The sequence below is a fragment of the Ovis aries genome, chromosome 16, assembly GCF_016772045.2.
Source record: "Ovis aries strain OAR_USU_Benz2616 breed Rambouillet chromosome 16, ARS-UI_Ramb_v3.0, whole genome shotgun sequence".
NCBI classification, from domain to species: Eukaryota; Metazoa; Chordata; class Mammalia; order Artiodactyla; family Bovidae; genus Ovis; species Ovis aries.
This window is the reverse complement of record NC_056069.1, coordinates 11,998,628-12,019,025: the sequence shown is the minus strand read 5'-3', so window position 1 is coordinate 12,019,025 and position 20,398 is coordinate 11,998,628. Positions and strand designations below refer to the sequence as shown.

Below are 20,398 nucleotides of genomic sequence, written 5' to 3'. Positions count from 1 at the left end.
ATGTATTTTACATATGGTAGTGTATGTTTCCATGCTACCCTTTCATACATCCCACCCTCTCCTTCCTCCCCCCTGCTGCCAGCCTTGTCCGTAAGTTTGTTCACTATGTCTATGTCCCCACTGCTGCGCTGCAAATAGGTACATCAGTACCATCTTTCTAGATTTCATACATATGTGTTAGTATCTGTAAGTTGCTTTTCCTCTTTCTGACTTACTTCATTCTGTATAACAGACTCTAGGTTCATCAGAAGTATGGAACACTTCATGAATTTGCATGTCATCCTTGCACAGGGGCCATGCTAATCTTCTCTGCATCCTTTCAATTTTAGCATGTGTGCTGTTGAAGCAAGCACCCCTCTCAGTTTGATTCTTGAGAAAACTGATGTCTAAAGAGGTGAAGTGGCTTGCTCAAAATTGGATGACTAATGAGAACCTCAGATAGGGCAGGTGCATAGGTTTATAACTCCTGCTCCAAGTGTCTAATCTAGCCTCACCCTTCCTTCCTTAGAAAGATTTTAGAGGTTTATTCCACATGCTGTTAAGGCTTGCCTGCTTTAGGCAACTACTTTTGGGTCCCTCAGTTAGGCTGTCTTGGTCCATCTTTCTTCCAGGTGTGAAGGAGGCCGTAATATAAAAACTATAAAAGGAAGGGAAAATATAAGAAACTATATAAGAAAAGGAAATTTAAAGAAATAGAAGAGTGACAAATAAGCTTAAAGGAAAAGCATTACCAAAACAACCTTGAAAAAGAACAGAATTGAAACTCTCAGACTCTTGATTTCAAAACTTATCAAAAAGCTATAGTAATCAATATACTGTGGTACTGATATAAAGGCAGACATTTAGACTAATGGAATAGATAGAGGGCCTGGAAATAAGTCGTCACATGTATGGCTAAATGATCTTTAACAAGGGTGTTAAGACCATCCAGTGGAGGAAAGGGCAGTCTCTCTTCAACAAATGATGCTTGGAAATTGCATGAAAAGTGAAGATGTTAGTCATTCACTCCTGTCTGACTCTTTGTGACCCAATGAACTGTAGCCCATCAGGCTCCTCTGTCCATGGGATTCTCCAGGCAAGAATACCAGAGTGGGTAGCCATTCTTTTCGCCAGGGGAATCTTCTTGACCCAGTGATTGAACCCAGATCTCTGCATTGCAGGCAGATTCTTTACTATCTGAGCCACCAGGGAAGCCCAAGAATGAAGCTGAACACATACCTTACCCCATATACAAAAATAACTCAATATATAAAGCTCTTTGGAAGAAAACATAGGGGAACATCATGACATTGGATTTAGCAAGAATTTCTTGGATATGACACAAAAAGCAGAGGCAACAAAAGTAAAAGCACAAGTTGGACTACACCAAAATGAAAGACGTCTATGCATCAAAGGACACGGTCAACAGGACAAAAAGGCAACCTAGAAAATGGCAAGTATTTGCACATTATTTAACTAATAAGGGGTTAATATCCAGAATATAGAAAAACCTCCTATAATTCAACAGCAACAATAAAACAATCTGGTTAGAAAATGGACAAAGGACTGGTATAGATATTTCTGCAATGAGGATATACAAATGGCCAATAAGGGCATGAAAAAATATTCATGACTAATCATTAAGGTAATCTAAATCAAAGCCGCCATGAGATCCTACCTCACACTCAGTAGGATGGCTATTACATAAAACAAACCAGCCAGAAGGTAGCAAGTACTGGTGAGAATGTGGAGACATTGGAACACTTGTGTATTGCTAGTAGAATTGTAAAATTGTATAGCTGCTTTGGGAAACAGTATGGTGGTTCCTCAAAAAATTAAAAATGGAATTGTCATATGACTCAGTAATTTCACTTCTGGGGATATATCCAAAGGAATTAGAAAGCCAGATCTCAAAGCGATACCTGTATACTTGTGTTTATAGCAGCACTATTCACAATAGCCAAGAGGTAGAAGCACTCCAGGTACTTATGGACAGATAAGTGGATAAATGGAATGTGATATATATTTACAGTAGAATATGATTTATCATTAAAAAGTAAGGCAATTTTGGCATGTGCTCCAACATAGGTGAATATTAAGGACATTATGCTGTGATATAAGCCAATTACAAAATAACAAATACTGCATACCTGCAATGTACAAAGTGTTCGAGTAGCCAGATTCATAGAAAGAGAGCATAGAATGGTGGCTGCCAGAAGCTGTAGGCAAGGGAAAATGGAAAGCTGTTACTTAATGGGTATGGCACTTCAGTTTTGCAAGATAAAATATTCTGAAAAATGGTTGTACAACAATTTGAATATACTTACCACTACTGAACTGTACATTTAGAAATGGTTAAGATGATAAACTGTGATGAGTTCTTACGATAAGTAAAAATAAAATTAAAATAAGAAAAGCATTAAATGTCACCTTATATTCATATTTTTATATCTTCTTCCCAGAAATGTTTATATAATTAATGCACCTGAGAAAATTTAAATGAACACAATTTTTTATATAAACATACTTGTCTATTCATGAGTAGACAAACATATGGCTCATTTGCATGCATATATAAAGTTACCTCATTTTATATTTATTTTTCTAATTATATTTTTAATTAAAACATTCATGTTGTTTTTAAAGTGACAATAAAAATCTTTAATTTGTATATAGAAATAATGTAATTTCAATAATTATAGCTAATCTATAGTATTATTTACATATCATAAAACATAATTAGGGTTTAAAGACTATATATATTTTATAAAGTTATGAACTGAAAAATAGAATTAAGATTATAATCAGGAAAAATTATTAAAGTGTCAAAATTTCTGCATAATTTAAAAATCACTGCTATTGAAAAGAATTCTTTGGACTGGATTATCCATATGCACAGTGTCAGTTCAGTCAGTCACTCAGTCAAGTCTGAATGTGATTCCATGGACTGCAGCACGCCAGGCTTCTCTATCACCAGCTCCTAGAGCATGCTCAAACTCATATCCATCAAGTCAGTGATGTCATCCAACCATCTCATCCTCTGTCATCTCCTACTCCTCCTGCCTTCAGTCTTTCCCAGCATCAGGGTCTTTTCCACTGGGTCAGTTCTTCACATCAGGTGGCCAAAGTATTGGAGTTTCAGCTTCCGCATCAGTCCTTCCAATGAATATTCAGGACTGTTTTCCTTTAGGATTGACTGGTTTGATCTCCTTGTAGTCCAAGGGACTCTCAAGAGTCTTCTCCAACACCATAGTTCAAAAGCATCAATTCTTCAATGCTTAGCTTTCTTTATGGTTCAGTTCTCACATCCATACATGACTACTGGAAAAACCATAGCTTTGATTAGACGGACCTTAATATCTCTGCTTTTTAATATGCTGTCTAGGTTGGTCATAACTTTTCTTCCAAGGAGTAAATGTCTTTTAATTTCATGGCTGCAGTCACCATCTGCATTGATTTTGGAGCCCAAGAAAATAAAGTCTGTCACTGTTTCCATTGTTTCCCCATCTATTTGCCATGAAGTGATGGGACCAGATGCCATGATCTTCGTTTTTGAATGTTGAGTTTTAAACCAACTTTTCCACCCTCCTCTTCTTTCACTTTCATCAAGAGGCCCTTGGTTCTTCTTCACTTTCTGCCATAAGGGTGGTGTCATCTGCATATCTGAGGTTATTGATATTTCTCCCAGCAATCTTGATTCCAGCTTGTGCTTCATCCAGCCCGGCATTTCGTGTGATGTACTCTGCATAGCCTACACTGATCATATCCACTGAACAATTGTGTCATTTATTCTTCACCTTAACTCATAGCCAGAGACTGAGTTTAAAGCTCTCACATTAAGCAAATCAATTTGAGAATTTCATCATTTGTTTATTATCCCCCTAGTTGCAATGAGTCACTATCTGGCCACAGTTAAATTACTGATTTCTCCATTTCTTTATATCCCTTTCTGGTGAAAAAGAATCCTATCATGTACCAAGGATAAAGAAATTTCTCTTAAGATATTGAGACATAATTCTTAGTTTGTAGAATCTGCTGTCTTTGAGTGCATGAAACAAAAGATGTCCTATACCATTTCCCTTATATTCTACCCCCGCCTCATCAGTAGCATCCCTTCAAATCTGGATATAACGGAGAAAAGAAAAAAATAAATTTCAGGTGTAATTATTTTCCATCCATTTCTTGGAAAGAGTATGGGAGGCATTGTCTAACCTGTTCCCTCCATGTGAAAAGTGACCCTAGATTGATTTGCTCAAAATATAAAAGGCACTTGGCCAGGGCCAACACATTACAAAAAAAATAGAGTTTATGTTTTCAAGGAACTTGCAGTCTAGAGATGAAGAAAGCATACAAATTTGCATATAAATATGTACATACTAATAGATACATATTCTTTAATATATATATAGTCCTTTAATATCTTTTTTTATATATTCCTATTAATTAGTATATGTATTTACACACATGATAAAACATTAATTGATGATGTATATATACATACACACACACACACTCTTTTTCCCAAGATGGATACTATATTATTTTTAATCTCTACAAGTTAATATTTCAATTAAACTTCAAACAAGGTGTTCTTTTTTAAATATAAGATTATTCTAACTTCACCTGAAAGTGAAACCAAATACTCAAAAATAACTAAAAAATATTTTTGAAATTTAAGTGGAGACCAATTTTATTAGCTGCTTCAGAACCATGCTTGTATCTTATTTTTTGAGAATTTTCCCAAATTCATGTCAGACACCAAACCACAGCTGCAAGAAACTCGTAGAACCCTAAACAGGATAAATGCAAAACAACAAAAAACAAAAACAAAAACCCCACTACATCTAGGCATCTCATTTTCAAACTGAAGCAAATCAAAGCTAGAAGAAAATATTGAAAGAAGCCAGAGAGGCGAAAAGACACACCAGTCAAAGAGCAAAGGTAAGAATTACGTCCACCTCTACTCAGCCTGTAAGCCAGAAAACAATAGTATAAGATGCTTACAGTGTTGAGAAAAAACCCACCAGCCTAGAATTCTATATCCTGAGAAATTATCCTTCCAAAGTGAATGAAATAAAAACTTTCTCAGAAAAGTTAAAATTGAGCCACATTATAGGAGCTCCCTACACTTCCCAGAGTAGGGGCCACACCTCCCCATGAAGGCTTTTCTTCTGCTTATATGTCCACTAACCCAGTATAAAGCAAGTGCTCCTAGAAAATCTTCCCTGGAAGGAGGAGCAATTCACTGATTCCCAATTGACTGAAGGGCTATTAACAGGGAAGTAAAATGATTAATTAAAGCAATATTCAACAGATTATGGCCACCAAGTTTGATGTATTGTTCAAAGTTGTGTAGTGGAAAGTATATATACACACACACACACACACATACACACACACACACAATCTCATTGACATAGTAACGTGTCACATTGTGATGAAAAGTTCACTGTATAAAACCAAGAAATTGTTTTGGGGATGATATACAACTGTTCTGGGCTTCCCAGGTGGCACAGAAATAAAGAATCTGCCTGCCAATGCAGGATATTCAGGAGACATTGGTTCAATCCCTGGGTCAGGAAGATCCCCTAGAGAAGGAAATGGCAACCCACTCCAGCATTCTCTCCTGGGAAACCCCATGGTCTGTAGCCTGAGCACGTATGTACAACTGTTCTAAGCAGAGCCAGGCTTTATTGCTATTGTCCCTTTGCCTTAATCTTTGCTGAACCACCACCCCCCACCACCATCCACTTCTTTAATCGTGCAGTGGACAAACAACAGTCTTCTCAAAGAGTCTTTGGCTCTTTGAACTTTGAGCCAAAATTTTGTATCAGCCATGTCTATCTTAGTGCAAATAATCATACAAGATATTTATTTATCCACAGTAAAAACTGACTAAATGCCCCTACAATAAATTGTATTGAAATGTGGAGCAGCATACTTAGTTTCCAGTTTGCAGATGGAAAACTTGAGGCAGAGACAGAAGTCTTTCTGTCACAGCTTAGCTTGGTCCTGACAATCAGTACTTAGGTGTCTGTTAGGCAGTGAATGGAGAAGGCACTGGCGACCCACTCCAGTACTCTTGCCTGGAAAATCCCATGAACGGAGGAGCCTGGTGGGCTGCAGTCCATGGGGTCGCTAAGAGTCGGACACGACTGAGTGACTTCACTTTCTTTTCACTTTCATGCATTGGAGAAGGAAATGGCAAGCCACTCCAGTGTTCTTGCCTGGAGAATCCCAGGGACGGGAGACCCTGGTGGGCTGCCATCTATGGGGTTGCACAGAGTCGGACACAACTGAAGTGATTTAGCAGCAGTAGCAGCAGGCAGTGAATGGCCTCTCTCTCTATTTAGAATAAATTTCCCAGAGAAGTTTCAGGTTTCTGAACAGGACCAGACTATGACCCTTCAGTTCTATTTGTTCTTTGTAGAATCACCCATATAGTGTCCAGGACAAACAAGTCCAAAGCTCCAGCTTCAGGGGTAGACTTGGGAAGGACAGTGTCATGGAGCAGCTTATTTCTGTGTATAATGAATTACAAGGTGAAAGCAGTCTCAAGACTGCCTCTCCAACAGCTTGCCTGTAGGAGACAACTGAATCCCACAGGTGCCCCTCACAGCCGTGTTTTCAGTTGTAAAAGCTGAGCTCAGGTCCCAAGTAGAAGTGTGTCAGAATTTATTTGTTGGCAGTGGTAGCATCTTATTCGTTTTGCTTTGCTAGTAAAGTATCTTCTTTAAGAGAAAAAAAAATCGATAAGGAAAGGATGGGACAGATAAAACAGAAGATGGTGATGCTGATAATAATAATGATTACAGTGATGAGGAAGAGGAGACAGCTAACCCCGTCTGGCACTCACAATGCATCACACAGTGCTCCCTGCGCTTTACATGTTAGGACTTAGAATAGCTCTCTAACATATTATGAAGTTGGCCATACTGTCATCTTTAATTACAAACGAGGGAAGTGAGGTAATGAGAGAGAAGTTCATAGTACATCCTTCACAGTACATACACAGCTAGCAGGTTATATACTTAAATATTAGTTTCTCACCCATATCATATACCAAAACAATTCTAAGAGATTTAAACAGCTAAATGTACTAAGTAAAATCAGAAAAATGCCTAGAGGAGAATTTTTTAAAACATATATAAATGGCATGTGTGATTGTGTGATATAAGGTGTTTTCTAAGAATAAATACAATAGAAGTAATCACAAACATATCTAAACGTTATTTTTAATTTCTAATTGTCTAAAAGCATATATTCAATTAAGAAGCAAAAAATTTAAAAGAATCCCAAAATATTCCTAATGGCTAATATCCACATATTGGTTAATATGTAAATTGGTTGATACTCTATAATACGTAAAATGTTGGTAAATCAATAAGAAAAACAGTGATAACCTGAAAGATAAATGGTCAAAGAATAGGAACAGATGATTCAACAAAAGAAAAAACAAACATTACTAGAGCTATATATAAAAATTATATTTTTTTATTATGTGTTTTTTTATTTTTTAATATTATTTTGATTATGTTTTTATTATGTGTTTATTACATTGGGCTAGAAACTATGTTAAATACTTGGATTATTACATCTGCAAATAAAACCCTGTGTATGATATGCATACCCAAGATCACAAAGTTGGTAACACACTGAGACTGGGAACCCAAACCTGACCACAGCTCCAAACGTTATTTAAACATAAAACCACACTCCAGTGATGTGCTGGTACCAGCTCATCCCCACTTTCTGTGTTACTTGCTCAGTCATGTCTGACTCTTTGTGACCACAATGGACCATAGCCCACCAGGCTCCTCTGTCCATGAGATTCTCCAGGCAAAAATACTGGAATGGGTGGCCATTCCCTTCTCTAGAGGATCTTCTCCACCCAGGGATCAAATGCAGGTCTCCTGCACTGCAGGCAGGTTCTTTACCTTCTGGGCCACCAGGGAAGTCCCCACTTGCTAGAACCCACTGAATACACCTCTTCCCAGCTCCATGTTGAATCGTATCATGCCAGCAGCTTGAAATATGCTATGGTAGAAGTACTTACACCACAGAAATCAGCATGTGCTCCAAATGAGCCCCGCAAAAGTAATTATTGAATAGTTCTCAATCCACCATTTACTATTTCCCTAAAACAACCTGGAATTAGGTCAGATTTCAGGAACTTTTTTCCCGAATATCAACCTCATCACTCAAAGAAATGTGAACTAAAACCAGAGATACCATGTTTACATACAAATTTAGCAAATACTAGAAGAGAGCAATCATAAACTAAATTGAGATATCAAAGGCATGTAAATTAATTCAAGCTTTCTAGAAAAAATATTTGGTACTATACTATCAAGATTCTTTGAGAAGTTCATAGATTTCAATCTTACAAATCCACTACTGAAAACCCAGGGGAAATAATCAGTGAGGTGTACAGTGATCTGTGCATTAGGATGTTCATTTCAACATTGCTTAGAGTAAAAACTTGGAACCTACTTAAATAACCCACAGTATGACAATAAATAATGTATGTAACAATCACATGATACAATTTAACGGAGCTATTAAAACTTGTTTTCAATTTCAAAAAACATTATAAAAAATATGCAAGGTGATCCATATATTATTCAAAATATATATGCATATATTTCTATATATTCAATAAATATATTATTCAGATATACAGTCAGGTCCTGTTTATATATTTCAATAAAGTTTTGAAGTTTTCTTCTTTAAGTCCTACATATGTTTGAAAATTTCTGTGTGTATAATGTAGGTATAATATGTATCTATAATACATCTATATATACTGAGATTATGTGTTTAAAACTAAATAAATGGGGGTTTCTCTGGTGGCTCAGTGGTAAAGAACCTGTCTGTCAATGCAGGCAACACGGGTTCTATCCCTGGTCCGGGAAGATCCCACATGTCACAGGACAGCTAAGTCTGTGAGCCATGACTATTGAGCCTGTGCTCCAGAGCCTGAAAGCCGCAGCTATGGAGCCCATGGACAGCAACTGGGGCCTGTGTTCTCTGGAGCCTGTGTTCTCTGGAGCCTGTGCTCCCTGGAGCCTATGCTCTCTGGAGCCTGTATTCTCTGGAGCCTGTGCTCCCTGGAGCCTGTGCTCTCTGGAGCCTGTGTTCTCTGGAGCCTGTGCTCCCTGGAGCCTGTGTTCTCTGGAGCCTGTGTTCTCTGGAGCCTGTGCTCCCTGGAGCCTGTGTTCTCTGGAGCCTGTGCTCCCTGGAGCCTGTGTTTTCTGGAGCCTGTGCTCCACAGCGAGAAGCCCCCACAATGAGAAGCCCATGCACCACGACAAAGGGTAGCCCCCCTTGCCGCAACTAGAGAAAAGCCAGGGCAGCGAGGAAGACCCAGCAGAGACATAAACAAATACATAAATAATTTACACATAATCAAACGGAAGTATGCATCATGCTTATATAATTGAAAACTGAATATTATAAAAATGACAGTTATTCACAATTTGTAAGCTTCATGAAGTATAAACATGAAAAGAAATATCAAATACAATTTGAGCAGAATTTTTCTTCATTGAACTTGGCTCAGTGATTCCACAGTTCATCTGTAAAATATGGATAATTTTCTCATTTAAGAGTTTTATTTTCCAAATTTTATATGATGACCATATATCACTTCTATATCTGAAAAATACTTGATAAGGATATAAATGCTTAATACATATTTAAGTACATAATAAAGTTTTTAGAATATGTGTAATCTTTTACATGAGTAGATCTTATGATGGGGGTCTTACAAATGGTATAAAGCAAGTCCCACAGATCTCAAAGGGAGAGATTTTTCCGTCAGAGGACACAGGGATTCAGGAAAGTTTCTATCACTTATATGTAAGGTGACCATTTGAACAGCATAGTGTAATCAGCATTGTAATTTGTTTACTTGAAATCAATATGCAACCTCTGGGAGTCCTTTTGTATCACTCATTTTTGCGAGCTAATTGGAAACATCTCAAATTCATTGAGGCTTCTTTGCTCCCACTCTGCGACAAACTATTGTCTTGGATGTATAGCTTTGCATTCTCTTCGGGAAAGTACTGTGTTTAGCTTTAGGAGGGTTAAAAATAAAACGCCTGATAATAATTCATCAGAGTGTTTCCAAATTATAAGAGTGGTGACAATGGCCTTAGGATTCCTATGTAGATTAGTTTATTTTCCCCTTTAATAAACACTGAAGTCAAATGTAAGTTTTGTAATAGAGGCAACCTCGTGTACAGGAAGTAGCGTGGAATTTGAAATCCAAAGACCTGGGTTCAGTCACATCCGCCTCTCTGCCTAATGGAATGGTGGAGAACAAGCCAGTTAACTGCATTTTCTTCTCATCATCCACTCATTCGTTCAGTTAACCAATATTTGTTGCCTGCCCCCTCCACCGTGTATCAAGCACTGTCTTGGCACCAGACATCAGTAAAGAAGAGAGAAAAGGTCCATGCCTCTACTGATCCTACATTTTAGTTGCAGAGACAGATGTATCAAAATTACTAAATAAGCATTCATATAGTTTTAAGATATTTAAAAGTGATTAAGGGAAACTAGACAGGGTTAGGGTAATAGAATGTGTGGAGATGGAGGGGAATGGATTGGAAGGAGAAGATTGGATTGATGAGGTGGTCAGGGAAAGTCTTTTTAGGGTTGTGATGTTCAAGCAGAAACTGAACCTGAGGGAGATAGCCCCTCAAGGACAAGGATGGGAAAGTACAATTGCAAAGGCCCAGGGCTGAGGACAGGACATCAAAGTCAGTGGTGATAGAGTCGGTGAGCAGATGGGGGAGATGACCGGTGATGAGCTTCCAGCAGTAACACTGACCTCAACACGAGCACCATCACAGCGATGAGCAGTGCGTGAGGACAACCGCAGGGCAACCAATGACTCATTCTACAAATGTTAGGAGACAACAAGGAAATGCAGCCCTGGCGTCCTTGCCATTGTCTGTGGTAACCTACCTTTACCAAGCAGTAAAAGTTCTGTGCTTGAACAGAACAGAATCTGGCCACTGACATTTTCCTTGAGAGGACTTAACAGCACCAGTCCATTTGGGGCTCAGAAGAGGCCACATTGTGTGTTATATAAGATGATCATTTCCTACAGAGAATCCATCTGGGCTAGCAGATGGCCGGGACCAACAGCTGGTCCCTTCATGCAGCAGGCATTTGGTACACGAGTGTGCACTCCTGCTATTCACGCTTGAGATGTCATGTACAGGAACAACTCTGTTAACATAAAAAGTTGAGCGGAAAACTCATAATGCATGTCATGGTATAAAGAAAGCTTAATTTTTAGATATATGTAGCGTTGCATGGGCAACACATCATTTTACCTTTACCAGGCCCTTTCCATTTGGACTCAGCGGCTGGTCTTGCCTACAACGTCGTCTCTCAGCTGCTTAACATTTGGAGAGGTCTGAACACTAGAGAATGATGTGGGAAACCAGGCTCAGTCATAATCACCCTTTCCCACAGTTGAAAAGGAAGTAAGACTACTTGGTTTAGCCTTTGACAGCATAATGCAGGGTTGTCAGACTGGCCTCTCTTACCAGCTCATCACCTCCGTCCTGCTACTCTGCTATTAGTGTTGACCTTGTTGCTTTTTCTGCTGTCACTGCTCCTCTGCCTACCTCTTCCTGCTGCCCCCACTCACACTATACTTTCCTGAGGCCAACTCTCTGCCCAGAAGTGTGGGAAGAGGAGGGAGAGGCTGCTGGGTGCGTTTTCCAGAGCTACAGTTGTCTCACTGTCTTAGTGTGGAAATACCTGCCTGACCACCAGCCTCCAGGCACCACGGTCCAAGAACACAGACTCCTTCGTAAACTTTCGGCTAACAGAGTGCATGAGAAACCTATGCAAGTTCAAATGGGCTTGAAAGCTTTTCAAACATGCTTTCCCATTGTTAATCTGCATATTCAATTCCACATCTGGCTTGGAAAATTTCAAGCCACAGATCAGTTCTTAAGATGATTGGTTTGCTACTGTAATGAAGCCAAAGGCAAACACAGGAGAAGGGGCTGTGAGAGGAAACTCCCCTTTCCACTGGCTTCCCTCTGGACAGGATTTTTTCATTATGGGGATTTATTGAGTTTTCATCCCTTAGATAACATTAAAATGGTATCAATAAAGTGGGAGATGAAATGTCAGTCATCATGCTTTACACTCCAAGCGTACACTGCCTAGTACATGTAACTGAACATAAAAGAAAGCCAACTGCTCCATTAGTCACTCATCTAGGCAAATACTTGGTGCTGAGCAAGAGATTAAGGGTGCCAATCCAATCTTCCAGGTCCCACTGATCTTGCTGGATTGGAAATGGATAGCTATCACACTGAGGACCGCTAGGTGTTGGTTGCTAATTGGAAAAGTCATCTGAAAACTTTCTTGAAACAACCATTGGGTAAGTCATTTCGACATTGCTTTTCACTCTGTTCTTCATCCTGAGAGTTGATGTGGGCTGGCTCTTAAACCCACTAGGCCTTGCTTTAATCATAAACATAATCAAACTTGTTTGTACTTTGGAAAATTATACTCCTGAATCCACAATTGTTTTATATGGGTGAAAGATGATAATATAACTTATAAAGGTAGAATGAAAGGTCCAGAGATGGACAATTTTCTAACAAGGCCACATGATTCCTGGAGGACAGGCACATAAGGGTCCAGACTCCAGGCTAGCAGTGAGAGTACCCCATGTATTCACTGATTGTATAAGTCTTTCCCTCTAGAACATTTTTATGTCAAGAGCTTGTGGCTGCCTTCTTCCCTCACTCTCAGTCTGCTACCATGTTATTACTTTCCTGCAATTTCACCTCCTTGCTCAATGGTGAGACCACCAGGAATATGAACTCTGGCTTTATAGGTGTAGAGTCTTTCAACCCCAATACCTTTAGACGCTTTCTCTTGCTCAAGTCATTCTAATAATTATTTACTGAAAGTCAGCTGATGCTAACAGTGAGACTATAAAGATACTTGAGTTTTGGTCCCTACTTTAATGGGACTTAAGGTCTAGAAGAAGAGACAGACACTTAGCAGATACTTTTAATGATTTCCATATAACAAATTGAAATATTAAACCAGAAACATGTCCCCTGTGCCATTAGAGAGAGAAGAGTGGCCACAGCTCAACCTGGGATTTGAGGAGGACCTCCTGAGACAGGTCATAACTGAATTGCATCTTGAAGGATAAGCAACACTAAGATAAATGGAAAAGGTGTTTTAGATGGAGGGACAAGTATAAGCAAAGACAGAAAGTCATAAAATACCATAGGATCTGCAGGGAATCAAAACAATTGATATGTAAACATTAATTATGAGTCAAAAGGTAACAAATCATGAAGTTTAGAGGTTGGAGAGTACGTGCCAGGTACCAAGGGCTTTATGGGCCAGCCAAAAGGAAGCCCCTGAATTCTATAGATGATTAGTAGTCCTTGAATGTATTTAAATGGGAAATGATGCTGTTGGATTTAAATGTTACACAGATACTTTATTGAAAGGTTTTGAAGTATGGGACCAAATGGGTAATTCTGAAAACTGAGAGATGACTTAGGAAGTCTTGGGTCTAGTGCAGAGATGATGAGCGGACATGAAGAGAGAGGATAGAGTCGAGAGGTTCTGGGCATGGTGATGATTGACTGAGTGGGTGCTAGGGAGGTAAGGAAGAAGTTGAGAAGGTCTAAGGTTTCTACATGGTGATGGTGTGGATAATGGAGCTACTGATAGGATTACGCACTAGAGATGTTTGGAGGTGCAGCTGCCATATAAAGGGCAGTGGCACACAGAGAATCCAAGGTGCCGGAGTCATGGACACTGTATCCAGTACTGATCTGCAGAGCTGGTATTAGAGATTTCAAGGAAAGCAATTTTAAGGTGCAGAAGCGGCTCAACTCTGAGCTGGGATAAACCTTCTGGAAAGAAAAAAGTGAAAATATCCAAAGAAAATTCTCTGATTTGGAAATGTCATGAATTGCGTTCTTCACTAACCCCCAGTTTCCCATCCTCAATTCTTGACATTTTATAGTCACTGTATTGTTGGAAATGTGTTTCCTATAAGGTCAAAGTTCCATTGACAATACCATTCTTAAAGCACCCCTCTCCCATTCCCATTTTTTTTCCCCATATGCTGTCATGGAACATTGGTGAGGTTGAAATTTCTTTTCCACTTTCCACCTTGTTGTAACTTCCACTTTTCTGTGATTCTATCAGTGACCATATATGTATACATAAAAACGTACTTTGTTTTATTGCAGTTCACTTTATATGCTTCACAAATAGATAGTGCATTTTATTTTATTTTTTTTTTTTTACAAACTGAAGGTTTGTGGTAATCCTGTATCGAGCAAATCTATTGCCATGATTTTTCCAACACCATTTGCTCAATTTGCGTCTCTATGTCACATTTTGGTAATTCTTGCAGTACTTCTAACTTTTTCTTTGTTATTACATCTCTTATGGTGATCTGTGAATAGTGATCTCTGATGTTACTATTGTAGAAAGACCGACTTGCTGAAGGCTGAGATGATGGTTAGCATTTTTTAGTACTAAATATTTTTAATTAAGCTATGTATTTTTTTTAATTGGGGTACAGTGCTTTACAATTTTGTACAACAATTTGTTGTTTAGTCACTAAGTCACGTCTGACCCTTTTTGACCCCATTGACTGCAGTAATACACTGTTTTTCATAGGTACACTGCTACGGCACACTTAATAGGCTGAAGTATAGCATAAATATGTTTTAACGCACTAGGAAATCAAAAAGCTTGTGTGAATAAAGCAATATTCACTTTATCGAAGTGTTCTAGAACTGAATCTACCCTATCTTCAAGATATTCCTCTTTCTCTCTCTCTTTTCCCTTATATATATACACACACATGTATATATGTATATTTATATACATACATTATGTATGTATATATGTATATTTCACTGAAGAATTAGAGCAAAATTTTGTGACTATAATAAGAAGTGGTTCCATTTGCTTGTTCATGGAGAAGAAAGCTCATTTGCTACAGCCTTTTGTCCCTTTTGGTTCATTTCCCCCCTCACCTCAACTTCCCTTTGAAGATTTAAGCACTTCTATTTGAACACAAAAAACATGTTTGACAAATAAATATTAAAGCTTACTGCCAGAGATATGGTAAGGCAGGTGGATGAACTACAATAGTTATATTTAAGTCAAAACTGCCCTTTGGACCAGCACTATCAAGTGAAAATTACAATGTGAGTCATATATGTAATCTCGAATTTTCTGATAGTCACATTAAATAAGTGAAAAGAAAGAGGCAAAGCAACTTTAACAATACCTTTTATTCAACCCAGTATATCCAAATTATTATCATTTTCGCATTTAGTCAATATGATACAATAATATTAATGACATCTTTTTTTCATAGGAAGTGTTCAGAATCCAGTATTTTACACTCAGAGCACATCTCAATTCAGATATCTAAATTTCAGCTGAAACCATGATCTGTACTTAGATTTCACACACTTAAATTTTTAAAGTATATTCCTGTATCCAAGTTGTTCCAATCATACTAAAATGTCCTTAGCTGCGCTCTCTGTGCTCACCTAAGCACTCACGGTCACCTGAAGCTTCTGTGTTGAACAGAGTAGTATAGACCTTCAGCTTTCCTTTCCTCCAAATCTTCAAATGCTGTACATGAACTTGAGGCAGCTGAACATTTCTGAAAGATATTTATGAAAGTTTTCCAAATCATCCAAGCCTTTGAGATCTCACCTGTAAACTCTAGTTAATGGAGTTTTCAAACTGGCTTAATCAGGCTTCTGGAAGTCTTTAAAGGAAAGAGCAAAGGTCTTAAAATGGAGAAGTAACAGAAGACAAACGCATTTGATCAAGAGGGTATCTGGTATACAGCCTATAAAATAAAATCGTGTCAATTTTAAAACTCCAATTGTGTTTTGAGAACGTTTCATAATATGAACATAATCTTGAAAGTAAGTTTAAAACCTGAAGCTAGATTTTGTTGTTAGTGTTGGTGTTAGGTTGGTTGGCTAGTTGTTTTACCTTCTAATATATGATCTGTAAAAATTCACATATTTCTATTTGTACTATGATTAAACTTCAGTGTGAGCCTAGTGACCCTTGGAAGTTAAAAATATTTATTAGCATGGTGAATCTAGCCTAAGGTTAAAGCTGATCACCCCCATACCAGTAAACACACACACACAGAGGCACAGATACACACGCATGCACACCCACATATACTGAAGGACTTGTGTGGCATCAGAGCAGAAACCTTTCCTAACCAAGGCCAACAGATGCATTTGGACCATATTCTATGCTACGTCAGAGCTTAGTGGTCAGAGAGCTTCTTTTGTCCCAACATGTAAGTTTAACTTTGGGTAGGGCTGGAGGAGTGAGAGGTGGAGAAGCAAGGAATCATTCCTTCCTTCTTTGACCCTAACACCCCCTTTACCCAGCCAATGTGTGGAGTCTGGAATGGGAGGGAAGGAAGAGGAGACTGTGAATGGGCAATTCCAGGCTCCCACAGGCACCTCCTGTCCTACCCCTCTTTCTTCTCCATCTTGTGTGCTCAAGATTCACCTGCTCCTAGTGATAATTTAATAGACCTCTTTTCTTAGGAGTCTTCTGACACATTTCAAGAAAGCCTGGGCTTTCATCTCTTTCACTTTTTGAAATGTGTCAGACGAGCTCTCAGAGTCTGCTGTCCTATTTTTCCCTCCTCCCACTCATCACTGTCTAATTACTTTTTTATTCAAGTTTGAACTCATGTTGTGTTTAATATTAACATTTAGAGAAGGACAAGCATCTCAGCTTCTTGACTGTGGTTTTTCTGGGCTTAACAACCAGTTAGTTCAGTGTAGTAACCATTAATGGAGCACCTGTGCTATGCCAGGGACTTTGCTAGGTGCTTGGGTGCCAAACATACCATATAACTACACACTATACATGCGACAGACTCCTGGGGGCTCAGTGGCCGAGAACCTGCATGCCCATGCAGGAGGTGCAGGCTCACTCCCAAGGCTAGGAAGGTGCCCTGAGGAGGAAACTAGCAGCCTGCTCCAGGATTCTTGCCTGGGGAATCCCAGGGACAGAGGGGACAAGTGGGCTATGTGGGGTCACGAATTGGATGCAATGGAATAACTGAGCATGCACGCAGACTTACAGTCAGGTGGGAGCAGGGATAAACTAGAAAATGCTGGACTTTCTCCTGTGTGCAAACAGGGGTGATAATTAAATGGCCAGAAATTCCCAAAAAGATAAATTCAAAATAGAGTAAACATAAATTTTTCTTTGCTCTCAAAAGTTGCACTGGTGATCTGGTTATTTGCATTCTGATCCTATTACACACCACGTGGATATTTTGTGTTTTATATAACCATTAGGCCATTCAGGTATGACCTACATCAAATCCTTTACAACTATATCGTGGAAATGACAAATAGATTAAAGGATTAGATCTGATAGAATGCCTAAAGAACTATGGATATAGGTTGGTTCCATTGTATAGCAGGCAGTGATCAAAACCATCCCCAAGAGAAAGAAACTCAAAAAGCAAAATAGTTGTCGGAGGAGACCTTACAAATAGCTGAGAAAAGAAGAGAAGTGAAAGGAAAAGGAGAAAAAGAAAGATATAACCATCTGAATGCCAAGTTCCAAAAAATAGCAAGGAGAGATAAACAAAGCCTTCCTGAGTGATCAATGCAAAGAAATAGAGGAAAACACTAGAATGGGAAGGACTAGAGATCTCTTCAAGAAAATTAGAGATGCCAAGGGAACACGCGTGCAAGATGTGCATTTTGAAGAACAGAGACAGTATGAGTCTAACCAAAGAAGAAGATATTAAGAAGAGGTGGCAAGAGCACACAGAAAAAAACATACAAGAAAGATCTTAGTGACCCAGCTAACCATGATGGTGTGATCACTCACCTAGAGTTAGACATCCTGGAGTACAAAGTCAGGTAGGCCTTAGGAAGCATCACTACAAACAAAGCTAGTGGAGGTGATGGAATTCCAATTGAGCTATTTCAAATCCTAAATGATGATACTGTTAAATTGCTACTCTCAATATGCCAGCAAATTTGGAAAGCTCAGCAGTGGCCACAGGACTAGAAAAGGTCAATTTTCACTCCAATTCCAAAGAAAGGCAATACCAAAGAAGTTTCAGACTACATCACAATTGCATTCATCTTACATGCAAGCAAAGTATTGCTCAAAATTCTTCAAGCTAGGCTTCAACAGTATGTGAACCGGGAAATTCCAGATGTTCAAGCTGGATTTAGAAAAGGCAGAGGAACCAGAGATCAAATAGCCAACATCCATTGGACCATAGAAAAAGCAAGAGAATTCCAGAAAAACATCTTCTGCTTCACTGACTACACTAAAGCCTTTGACTGTGTGGATCACCACAAACTGTGGAAAATTCTTAAAGAGATGAGAATACCAGACCACCTTACCTCCCTCCTGAGAAGCCTGTATGCAGGTCAAGAAGCAACAGTTAGCACCGGACATGGAACAACAGACAGGTTCCAAATTGGGAAAGGAGTATGTCAAGGCTGTATATTGTCACCTTGCTTATTTAACTTATATGCAAAGTACATCATATGAAATACTGGGCTGGATGAAGCAGGAGCTAGAATCAAGATGGCCGGGAGAAATATCAATAGCCTCAGATATGCAGATGACAACACCTTAATGGCAGAAACTGAAGAGGAACTAAAGAGCCTCTTGATGAAGGTGAAAGACGAGAGTGACAATGCTGGCTTAAAACTCAACATTAAAAAAATGAAGAACATGGCATCCAGTCCCATCACTTCATGGCAAATAGATGGGGAAACAATAGAAACAGTGACAGACTATTTACTTGGGCTCCAAAATCACTCCAGATGGTGACGGCAGCCATGAAATTAAAAGACACTTGCTCCCTGGAAGGAAAGCTGTGACAAAACTAGACAGCATATTGAAAAGCAAAGATACTTTACCAACAAAGGTCCATCTAGTCAAAGGTATGGTTTTTCCAGTATCATCCAGTATGGATGTGAGAGTTGGACTATAAAGAAAGCTGAGCGCCAAAGAATTGATGCTTTTGAACTGTGCTGTTGGAGAAGACTCCCAAGAGTCCCTTGGACTGCAAGGACATCAAATCAGTCAGTCCTAAAGGAAATCAATCCTGAGTATTCATTAGAAGGACTGATGCTGAAGCTGAAGCTCCAATACTTTGGCCACCTGATGCAAAGAGCCGATTCATTAGAAAAGACCCTAATGCTGGGGAAGATTGAAAGCAGGAGAAGAAGGGAATGACATAGGATGAGATGGTGGATGGCATCACCAACTCGATGGACATGAGTTTGAGCAAGCTCAGGGAGTTGGTGATGGACAGGGAAGCCTGGCATGCTGCAGTCCACTGGGTCGTAAAGAGTCAGACAGGACGGAGTGACTGAGCAACAACAATTTATTTATTTTTAATTTTGACTCTGCTGGGCCTTCAGTACTGCGTGGGCTTTCCTCTAGCTGCAGCAAGTGGGGGCTACTCTCTAGCTGCAGTACACAGGCTTCTCACTGAGGTGGCTGCCCTCGCTGTGGAGCATGGCTCTATAGCTCTGGCACACAGACTTGATTGCTCCACAGCATGTGGGATCTTCCCAGATCAGGGATTGAACCTGTGTCTCTTACACTAGCAGGAGAATTCTTTATTACTGAGCCACCCAGTGGATATTTTATGAGAACAAAGTGAAGAATAAATGGAACTCACAAAAAAACTTACTAGGTCTTTGCTTTGCATCTGTGACTGCTCCATCTTATAGTGACACCTTAGGGTGAGGCTTCATTTAATGACATTCTCCTACATGAATCCACTCATTTGTTTTTATCCCAATAGAAACATAGATCCTGAGATGTCGTATATCTTACTCATCGAGAATATTTTTCCATTAAATACCTAGAAACAACCTCAATCAGGGAAAATGGAACTCATTGAAAAAGTAACACGATCATAATTCACATTAGATCAGACAGTGTTTGGGATGGGTAGCTTGGGAAGCAGCAGGGCTGGAGCCCAGAGAAGAATAGGAGAGAAGAAAGAGGAAGGCCGTCCTGACTGGAAAAATCAGCTTTAGGGAAGAAATAGCTTTCAGGAGGGACACACATCCATGAAGCCAGCCTTTTCTCTTACTATATCTATCCCTGATTTCTAAATTCTCCTCTCCAAATAAGCACACCTACTTCTGGTGTGAGTCTTCTGTGCAAAGGTTATTTCTGCCTTCCTATTTTTACCCTCTGTGAAAAGGTTATTTTACCTTGAGTGCCTTACAGAGCAGAGACAGCTGTGGCCATTTAAGGGGCCATCTCTGGACATCTAATCCACAGTCCTTTCCTGACAAGAAAATATTGCTGGTAGCTAATGAGGCCAGCAGAGCAG

General features: G+C 39.2%; 1 non-coding gene across 1 annotated transcript; it reads right to left on the bottom strand.

The window, feature by feature from the left end:
- Positions 1-246: 246 nt before the first annotated feature.
- LOC114118788 (U6 spliceosomal RNA) lies at positions 247-353 on the bottom strand. Its single transcript, XR_003591951.1, has one exon. It is a non-coding gene; the product is annotated as a U6 spliceosomal RNA (small nuclear RNA).
- Between the last annotated feature and the right edge of the window lie 20,045 nt (positions 354-20,398).